The sequence below is a fragment of the Pseudochaenichthys georgianus genome, chromosome 13 (assembly GCF_902827115.2).
Source record: "Pseudochaenichthys georgianus chromosome 13, fPseGeo1.2, whole genome shotgun sequence".
Taxonomy (NCBI): Eukaryota; Metazoa; Chordata; class Actinopteri; order Perciformes; family Channichthyidae; genus Pseudochaenichthys; species Pseudochaenichthys georgianus.
This window is the reverse complement of record NC_047515.1, coordinates 17,007,223-17,017,654: the sequence shown is the minus strand read 5'-3', so window position 1 is coordinate 17,017,654 and position 10,432 is coordinate 17,007,223. Positions and strand designations below refer to the sequence as shown.

The following is a 10,432-nucleotide window of genomic DNA, read 5'->3' as shown; positions in this document are numbered from 1 at the left end:
GTACATAAATACTACATTTTATACCTCAACAGTCATCTTTTGTAACTGATTGTTGGTTACATTTGGTTTTTAATGCATATAATTGCAAAAACAATAGTGTGGTAAATTATACAGACGCAAGGTTTTTTTCAAATTAAATGCAATTTAGTAAATTAAAGCTGATCAGATCTTGGTAAATAAAGTGGCGCCTGACAGAGTACGGGCTCAGCTGGTAAGTTGGGTCTCCCTGATATAACAAAGAGCCTGAGAACGAAAACCAATGCAAAGCCCGTTTTTAATAAGCTTTCAAAAGAGTTTACTATCTGTCAGTTCAGTTGGATAGCAATGCCTCTCTCTCCAATGTCAGTTTGAGTCATTGTGAATTAATGTATCTCCTTTTATAGGGTTCTAGACACTGGTGCTTATAGTCAGGCGCAAGTATACTGAAAATGAGATCGATCAGTAAGTTAGTAACAATAAAAAGACAACATATTATATATTCCCAAGGAAAATCCCCAAGTTATTTTCACAGTAATATCTTTGGTAGATGATGTTGTTTACATATTTTCCATTCCTAAGTGTAAAATAGGTGCCACATTCAGAGGATTTGATTTGTGCATCCTTTTAAAGTATTAATGAATAATAATATAATGTATATGCAAATTAAAAAAGGACACATAAGATTGTCACCAAGAAGAAATGTGTTAGCTCAGCTGTCTTCCATATAAAAGAAAGAAAGCTTTGACCTTTTTAATCGTGAAGCTGATAAAAATCTTAGAGCTTAATAAAGCCCGGGTCTGTACATGAGCGGGAGCTTTAAACACTGACAGGGTGATAGGAACAGCTCATGTTCACATCATAACTAGATTATCCCGTTTTATAACCTGAGTCACACCGAGTTCTTTTCAACAGTTTGACCTTATGAAGAAAATATTTCAACGTTGACAATAATGAAAAGAATCTGCATACTCCAATCAGTGCACTAATAAGACAAGCTTTCATCTTTCTATTATTAGAAAGTATAAGATGTTCTTCCTAACTCCAGCTTCTCCGAACATGCTGTCATAGATCGGCATTAAAGCGGAAAGAACACCCTAGAAAGCCTTTCTTTAATGGAGACAAAACTGCCAGTAATGGAATGCCAACTGCAAACTGTATTTTTGTATCAATTACGCAACATCCTGCTGTTTTGTAACAACAGGATATCAGAAACAGGAAAAGGCATGCATTGTACCCATGCTGACACATAAGAAACATTCAATAGTAATCTCTACACAAAAAATGCATTAAATATAATGGATACCCACCATTTTGGATTGTTTGAGTGACTTTAACAATACTCAAGCAAAAGGTTTGCTTAGATTGGATATAAAAACCTGAGCATGCAATGAATAGACATTAACCGAATGTACTATACCAGGGGTTCTCAAAGTGCGGCCCGCGGGCCAATGGCGGCCCTCGGAAATGTTTCTGGCGGCCTGCGATAGTTAATGTGACATGCTGAAATGCATGCGTTATATTTTAATCCTCCATGGTTGTATCTAGTAAGAATTAGAATGGAATTTAAGAATGGTAAAAACTGCGCCCTCTGGGGTTGTCATTCCTAAATTATGAATGACAGCTTGTGGAAAGTTTGCTAGACTACTGGTTGCATGGCAACTCGGCATCTCAGCGAGTTGGCGGTAATTAGTTAGTAAAATAAAGAAAGGATTTGTTTTGGAATTATTTTTGTGTTCCGTTTTTCTTGGGCGGCCCTCAATCCAATATTGGGTACCTAATTGGCCCTCACTCATCAAAACTTGTGAGAACCCCTGTACTATACCAATGGCTTTAGTCAACACTAGCTCTAATTGTGACCATCAACTTTGTTTCTCTCTCATGTCATGCATTCACAATGTTTTAATTTCCTCAGATAGAGAGACTCTTGCTAAAAGAGTCCTTCAAACTGTGGGGATGAGTTATGGCTTTGGCAGTGTGCGAAATACCCGTCAATAATTGGGGGGTCCCCATCTCCCGTTTATTGTGCAATATACTGGTCGAATATTTCTCAATATGCAGTAGGCCTCCTATACAATATTCTATGGATGCAAGCCAAGACAATCAGTAGTCTATACTATAGCAGCGTTTCTCAACCGGGGCAACGTCTGACGTCTTCAGGGGTGCCGCCAAATAATGCTATATTCTGACGTTCATATGAATGAATGAATACGCGACCGTTAAAGAGCCGTCTGTTTTCGATTCTATGAGAGGAAATGCTTTGCCAGCCAAAATAGAAGATATTTGTGAATACATGTTTGAATTGTAAATACTGGACATAGTAAGCTTAAAACATGTTAGTGACCATTGCAAGTGGCAAATACATATTATAATTTGAGACCCCCTTCAAATGTAGCTGTTGAGGCTTTCAGGGGGGCTCAGGTGTTAATCAGGGGAGTCGAGCTCCCCCGGACCCCCCCGTATTTCGCACACTGGCCCCCTTTTGGGAACATTTACTGCTGTATAAAAGAGCACAAATCATGCTAGAGGCTGGTGAGAGTCCTTGATACAAGAACATGATGAAATATGGAGCCTGACTTCTGTGTGAATCCATGATTTAATAGATTTAAGTGAGTGATGGCACAAAGTCACTGTTGTTTATGGGCCTCTAAACCTCACCTTGAGGGGACACATGTTTCCTTTTCAATATTTCACCCTGATCATTGTCCCACAGTGTGTTTGTGCAGTGTACTTCCAATGTCAATGTGTGTAATTGCAGCAGCAGAACAAGAGTGTGTGTGCTCTAAATGATGATAAGGAGGCAGATGAGGTGTGCTGTGTGCTCCCTAAATGGCAGGGATGAGCCACAATTAAGTCATTTTCATTAACCATCTCAGTGAGCTGAAAAGCCAGATGACATCATAGCTGACACTGAAGTGAGGGGGCAGAGGACAAACGCCAACTGGATTCGACATGCTAAATGTGTGCTAATTACCACCCCCCAATGCAGAATGGTTTACAAAAAACTGTCCTCAGTTCTTTCTTTCTATAACTATATCAGAACACACTTTCAATGACCACCCATTAACCCCCCACAAGTGTGGATCCTGTGCACCTGTCTGGGCCTTTGTGTGTGTGTGTGTGTGTGTGTGTGTGGTGTGTGTGTGTGTGTGTGTGTGTGTGTGTGTGTGTGTGTGGTGTGTGTGTGTGTGTGTGTGTGTGTGTGTGTGTGTGTGTGTGTGTGTGTGTGACTTTTGTGTATCTGCCCCTGCCATTCCCGCACAAGGTTGCAACATTGATACATTCAAGCACCGACACCTGTCTGCTCTCACATTCCCGCATTATTTTCACATTATATCCCAGCTGCAAATTTGGGGCGGGACCATAGACTGTATAGGGCGGGGCACAATACATAAAGCTTAGCCAGTTTGGGTCCTTATCACAACTGATCAAGATGGCCAAAAGATTCTCTACTCAGAGGGCCTGTATAACAAAAATATGAACACCACACAAGGGTTAAGAATGTAATGTTATGATTTGTCTACCTTTCATGACTATAGTAGGTATACTTGACACCATGTATTCTATTCTGTCAATGTAGGCCTATGTAAGATTTATGCTAGCCCCAAAATTAAACTGATGAAATTAGGTAAGGCTCTTTTCAGTTGTTTCCCCTGGTGTAAAAACAAGGCTCTCATTGGAACAAACTACATGGGAATTATGATTTTCTTGTATGACTGTACAATCTAAGGTTTAAACATTATCGTAGGCCTACGATTATTTCCTTTATCCTGTAATATGACTTGATAGCCTTAAACTCTGCACACGGAGCTCTGATTGGTCAGCAGGCAGTGCTTTCACTGAGTTGATCTCTTATCCTGGAACCTAACCTGCTCCGGAGCAGGTTAGCCGTTCAGCACAAGTTACCATGGAGATCTAGGCTGGTAAGAAGAGAACCAGTGTCGTAGGACCGGAAACCCAGTTTTCCCTGAAGTTAGCTTCCATCCATCCATCTTCTCCCGCTTATCCGTGGTCGGGTCGCGGGGGTAGCAGTTCCAGCAGAGAGCCCCAAACTTTCTTTTCCCTGGCGACATCAACCAGCTCTGACTGGGGGATCCCAAGGCGCTCCCAGGCCAGCGAAGAGATATAATCCCTCCACCTGGTCCTAGGTCTACCCCTTGGTCTCTTCCCAGCTGGACGTGCCTGGAACACCTCCCTAGGGAGGCGCCCAGGTGGCATCCTAACTAGGTGCCCGAACCACCTCAACTGGCTTCTTTCGACGCGAAGGAGGAGCGGCTCAACTCCGAGTCCCTCCCTGATGACCGAACTTCTCACCTTATCTCTAAGGGAGACACCAGCCACCCGGCGGAGGAAACCCATCTCGGCCGCTTGTATCCGCGATCTCGTTCTTTCGGTCATGACCCATCGGTCATGAGTAGAGACCCCCTCACCCCATACTCCCGCAGCACCTCCCACAGTAACCCTGGGAACCCGGTCATACGCCTTCTCCAAGTCTACAAAACACATGTAGACCGGATAAGCGTACTCCCAGGCCCCTCCAGGATCCTTGCGAGGGTAAAAAGCTGATCCGTCGTTCCACGACCAGGACGGAATCCGCATTGTTCCTCCTCAATCTGAGGTTCGACAATCGGCCTGACCCTCCTTTCGAGTACCTTGGAGTAAACTTTCCCGGGGAGGCTGAGTAGTGTGATGCCTCTGTAATTGGCACACACCCTCTGATCCCCCTTTTTAAAAAGGGGGACCACCACCCCGGTCTGCCACTCCTTCGGTACCGTTTCCGACTTCCACGCAACGTTGATGAGACGTGTCAACCATGACAGTCCCTCAACACCCAGAGCCTTCAGCATTTCCGGGCGGATCTCATCCACCCCCGGGGCTTTGCCACTGTGGAAGTTAGCTTGCTCAGCGAAAATCCGGCTTCATTGTACAGGCCTCAGGGGTATGGGATTAGTTTTGTTTCAAAAAGATAAAGCAACACTTTCTCAGAATCAAGCAAAACTAAGGAGAAAAAACTGAGTCAAGCAAAATAAATTTAATTTCAAAAATAAAACCATTAGTTGCAAACAAATCATTTCTGTAATCATGGCTCTTATATCTGCCGGAGGAGCGAGGAGCGATAATGGAGGAGCGATAACCAAGGAACCACCAGACCATCCTCCGATGAAATCCTCAGATACTCGCCCCGCCCCTCTGTGTATCGCTCACTGATTGGACGATGCAGTGCATGCACTGATCTGATGCTTCTTGACATGAGAGCAGTTTCCCAGCAGAGTGACGAAAATACATGAAACTCACGAGTGTCACTCCTCAGTTTATACCTACTGTGTTTTGTTTAAATTCATGTATCATTTAGTTACAAATATGTGATATATCTGAACAACAAGTGGTCAAAAATCATTTTATTCATTTATTGGAAACATTTTCATTATCGCTTTTTACATTTTCATTTATTGTCATTTCCATTCAATCAGTCATTAAGTGCTATTCAAATGTTATTGTGTTTACATATCCACACAAACAAACAAACAAACAAACAAACTGTGCAATCCAATGAATGTTAATCTAACTGGGTTTTGATAGATTACATATCTCTTTTTCTTCTCTCAATTATTTTATTTCTATTGTGTCTATTGGGACGCTACTCAGGATGGCGCAGACAAATCAACTTCCGGTGAGACCGAGGAGCGAGGAAATAAAAAATAAGGGAAGTGAGAAGGGCCCTCAGTGACTGTATATCACACTCCAGTCCAGCTGGCGGCGCTGTTCCAAGTCCATTAGAGAGGAGAGAAGAAGAGTGACGCCACTTCCGTAAACACAAGGCAACACATGCAAGCTGTTCTTTTTTGAAGGTTGGTTTTTTACGTTATTAATGCATCTTGAATGTAAATGGTGAGTAAAACGAATAGTAACATTAACTATGTTTAAATAATTTAAGGCCACAGAGTTGTGTTTAAATGTTTCACCGTCTTAACTAGTTCGTGAGTAAAACTAACGGGTGGATTAGTTTCGGGTTTAGCCCAAGTGTACTATCTAATGCTATAATAATGAAAACAACACATTTAAGGTTTTAATATTATGTGTAATGTGTCGCCTGTGTTTTAATCTGTTACCATGCAGATGTCTCATACTGGATCCTCCTGTAGGATCTTTCATGACGTAAAAAAACATTGTGTGGGTCAGCGTGGAAGAACAGTTAAAGATGTCTCTGCTGACAAAAACTCCAAATCTGTGAGCAATCACTCCAACAGTCGAGAGAAAGTGTGAGGGAGCGTGCGTTAAAGAAGGTAGGGACCACTAGCACCACCTTTATTGGTCCAGCATTTCCTCCACCAAAACCAACCAAAGTCAAGTCTGGCATTGAAGACACACTGAGTGAGTTTTACAAAGAGCTTGAGAAGATCGATACACCTGATGGTGCTAATAATAATCCAGGGAAACAGCATTCTCAAACACCCATTACTCAAACAACAATTACTCAAACAACATCTACCAGCAGAGGGACTCAGGATACACGTGAGGAAAATGTACTTTATACAAGCAGATATGCAGAAACAGATGGCTGCCACAGAAGCAGTGGGCAGAAACAGCCACCCTGGTCACACTGGTATCAAAATGAGCCATATCCCAGAAGGCCAAGGCCACCGGCTCCTTCTCAAAATCAATGGCGTTATCCTCAAACACCGAACAGACCAACAAACCCAGGCATTCACAGACCTCCATTCCATCGCCCCACCACCTCCATCTGCATTCCCAAATCCACAAAACCCACCGCCACACATGGATCAAAGCTGGCGAGGTTCTGGAACGACGAACCAGCCTGAAGATGAGTCCCATGTTCCAACATTTTCCAGCTCAGCACCTGCCAACGTAAGCAGTCACCCCTCTCAGGGCTTTTATGGAGATTCTCTACACCACTTTGACAGGGATGAACAGGGTTTAAAACTTGATGTACACTCTGATAATGTAAATGGTGGATGGTCCAGAGAACGAAAAGAAGAATTGCGTCAGTTGGTGAAGATGATGGCAGTCACCAGAGATTTGATTCAGAACATGAACCATGGGCGAGTCACTGCCGACCCCCCTGACAACAGGGACACACTCCCTCCTCCCTTGGTGCTGATCTTGATGAGGGGATTACCAGGATCTGGGAAATCAACACTTGCCAGGTACGACATTAAGTCTAGACAATTAGTGGATTTGAGTAGAGCTGCAATGATTAGTCGCCTAATCAATAAGTCGCTCAAGGGAAAAGTAATCAACAATTTGTGGTTGTCAATTTATTGTTTGTATGTTTCTTTTAAAAAAATCATTAAACCAAATATTTTTGTGGTGACAAAATAAGATATTTAAACACTACCCTGGACTTTTTACATTTTACACGAATACATCAAAAATAATCTACAGATACATTGATATGAAAAGTGTTTGTTAAAAGAGTTGAAATCCTAATTTCCTAAGACTGGATGTATTACTTTCATTGTACATGTGTCCCATCTTTCTCACAGACAGCTGCTCTCCACTGGTCCCAGTGGGCTGATACTGAGCACAGACGACTTCTTTGCTCACAGAGAGGGTTACACTATGAAGCATGTCTTCTTGGGGAAGCACATGACTGGAACCACAACAGAAGTATGTTTTGTGTAAAATCTCATTGCGTCATCACAAAGGCTTTTCTGTCAAACTTCAATCAGGACAGTCTTTGCTGTGTGAGAGTGTTTTCAGACACATATGCAGTGTTTAGTTATATTGGGTACTTGTTTTAAGAGCCAGTGTTGGTCCTCTGCTTACAAAGTGTAGGAATCGCGGAAGTAGTAACACGTTATCTTGAATAGATGGCAGATCATTTATGATTTGATGAGATTTCAATTTCCTTGAGAGAAATACTTTAAATCTTCTTTTGTTGTCACATTCTTTTATTTACATATCTCTTTCAGCTCAGGATGCTATGCATGATGGCCGATCTCCCCATCATCATCGATAATACAACGCCCAAGCTTGGGAAATGAAGCCGTATGTAAAAATGGTGGTATAGGAATAAAAAATATAAACGAGAGTTTTGTTATGGTCACTTCATCGATCCTAATTAAAAGTCCACATTTTTTCAACAGGCTCTGGAAGCAGAGGATACAAAGTGGACTTTTGTGAACCTGACACCAGCTGGAAGTTTGATCCTTTTGAGCTGGAGAAGTACGAGTTCTAATTATCATATTATATTTGCATACCATTGCAGACTCTAAAAATGTATAGAAACACAAATTACAAGACTTTTCTCCTCCCTCCAGGAGGAACACGCACGGTGTAGCAATGGAGAAGATCGCACGGATGATGGATCGTTTTTCATTTCCCGTATCTGTAGACATTGTGATGAATTCACAAGAGCCACCTCACGTGAACCGCCGACCAGAGCAGCCACACGGGATGAGAACCAGAGACTTCCATTAGTTTTTCACAAGAGCTAAACCAGCCAAATGTTTTTACTTGAAGACCAAACTTTTTTAATGGTGTGAATATTGTTAAATTCCTTTTTTGAATCTATATTTTTGTATATTCTAAATACATGTAAAGAAAAATTACTTTTTACATGAACCATCTTTGAAAGGAAATGTGCATTATTTTTGCATTTTGTATTTGATGGCTGGTTTTTCAGTACAATATTCAACATGGAAAGGCCGTTCTTGCTGCCTCCCTGTTGTTTTCCTCTGTTCTTAATTGGTTACCAGTTGGTTGTTAAGTTTCTGTTGACTTCTGATTCCTTGAAACTGCTATAAAAGAGGAAAATAATGTGGCAAAATGTCCTTAATAAACAACTGTTATTTTCTGGTAAATGAGTTTTAAGTCACCTTTTTCATTAAGGGCAACGAGCTGTTATCAATGCGTGAATGGCGCCCCAAAAGCCCATTTTCTATTGTCTCCCAGAATGAGCCAAATATCTTCACATTTAATATAGGTCGTTGGTTAGAGACAAATACGGTGAATATCTTTCAATGTAACCGTATAAAACTGTAAATGACTGCAGGAGAAACGGCATGGAGACCTTATCACAGAAAAGGCCCTGATAAACAGCAGAATATCCAGTGAGTGTGGAGAGGTCTTTGTGCCTGATGGCAGTCATTATTGTGTCTCACCGGAAATCACATAGTCTCTTTGCATTCTCTCTGGCGTTAGAGCAGCATACAGAGATGCTGATTCAAAAGTCTCAATTCAAGCATGAAAATATGATGCAGTTGGTTGGAATTGTACACAATTGATGTGTGGCTGGCTGAAATCTTTGCAATGATTTCTATTTTCTTAAGGTAATAACACCATGTTAGTCACCAGTGTGTTATGCTCCCTGTTGAAGTTCATATTTTTATGTGGAGCTTCATTTGACAGATCTGGATAATTTAGTGCTCTCTGCTTGGCATTATTCAAACTCCACTATTTCATGTTTAAAAATAACACAAAGGAAAAGATCCCTGACATCAGGCTGCACAAGAATATTTTGGGATATTCTAGTCTTCTCACTGCAACATTATTACATTTTGTACCAGTAATAGGGAAACGTACTGCCTTTACATTGTCTTGTATTGTTTTTTTTAATGCATTTTGACACCACCTGTTGAACAGAAACAGCCATCACTCATTTTTCAGCAGCGCTTTCATCTTCGCAGGCGTGCATTTTGCAGTTAAACTGTCCAATCGGGTTTAAAAGAGTTTCACTAACCCAGAAGCTCTGATTTGTTGAGAAGCTTGCCGTAGGTTTATGAAGGATTAAGATAACAATAAAAGGAAATGTAATGTAACATTCAGTTAATGTAAACATGCCTCTTGGTGTTTGAAGGTTGACTCAGACTGCAGTATACATTGTCTGCAGCTTCCTGATTTTTCTCCGGAGGTTTATTCACACAGCACTGACCTTGATTTACAGAATCCACTGCCAATGTGCAAGCCAACTTATAGCAGGAAACAGTGTGAATCACAGTGTTCTCTGCAGTATATTCAAGGTCTAGTGGGAGCTAAGATGTAGTTGATTTGTTTTTTTAAATAGCCTGAATAATGTTGGTCTTGAGGAGAAAAAAAAGTGTATACATGATTTGGGATTATATTATCATAATATGCATTGTGTACAACGGGAACCGTGACAGGAAGTACAAATGCAGAAGGAAGTACATAAATACTACATTTTATACCTCAACAGTCATCTTTTGTAACTGATTGTTTGTTTACATTTGGTTTTAATGCATATAATTGCAAAAACAATAAGTGTGGTAAATTATACAGACGCAAGGTTTTTTTCAAATTAAATGCAATTTAGTAAATTAAAGCTGATCAGATCTTGGTAAATAAAGTGGCGCCTGACAGAGTACGGGCTCAGCTGGTAAGTTGGGTCTCCCTGATATAACAAAGAGCCTGAGAACGAAAACCAATGCAAAGCCCGTTTTTAATAAGCTTTCAAAAGAGTTTACTATCTGTCAGT

General features: G+C 41.2%; 1 pseudogene; it reads left to right on the top strand.

Annotated features, from left to right (window-relative positions):
* The first annotated feature begins 5,779 nt into the window (after positions 1–5,779).
* On the top strand, positions 5,780–8,801 carry LOC117457254 (NEDD4-binding protein 2-like 2; annotated as a pseudogene).
* The last annotated feature ends 1,631 nt before the right edge of the window (positions 8,802–10,432 follow it).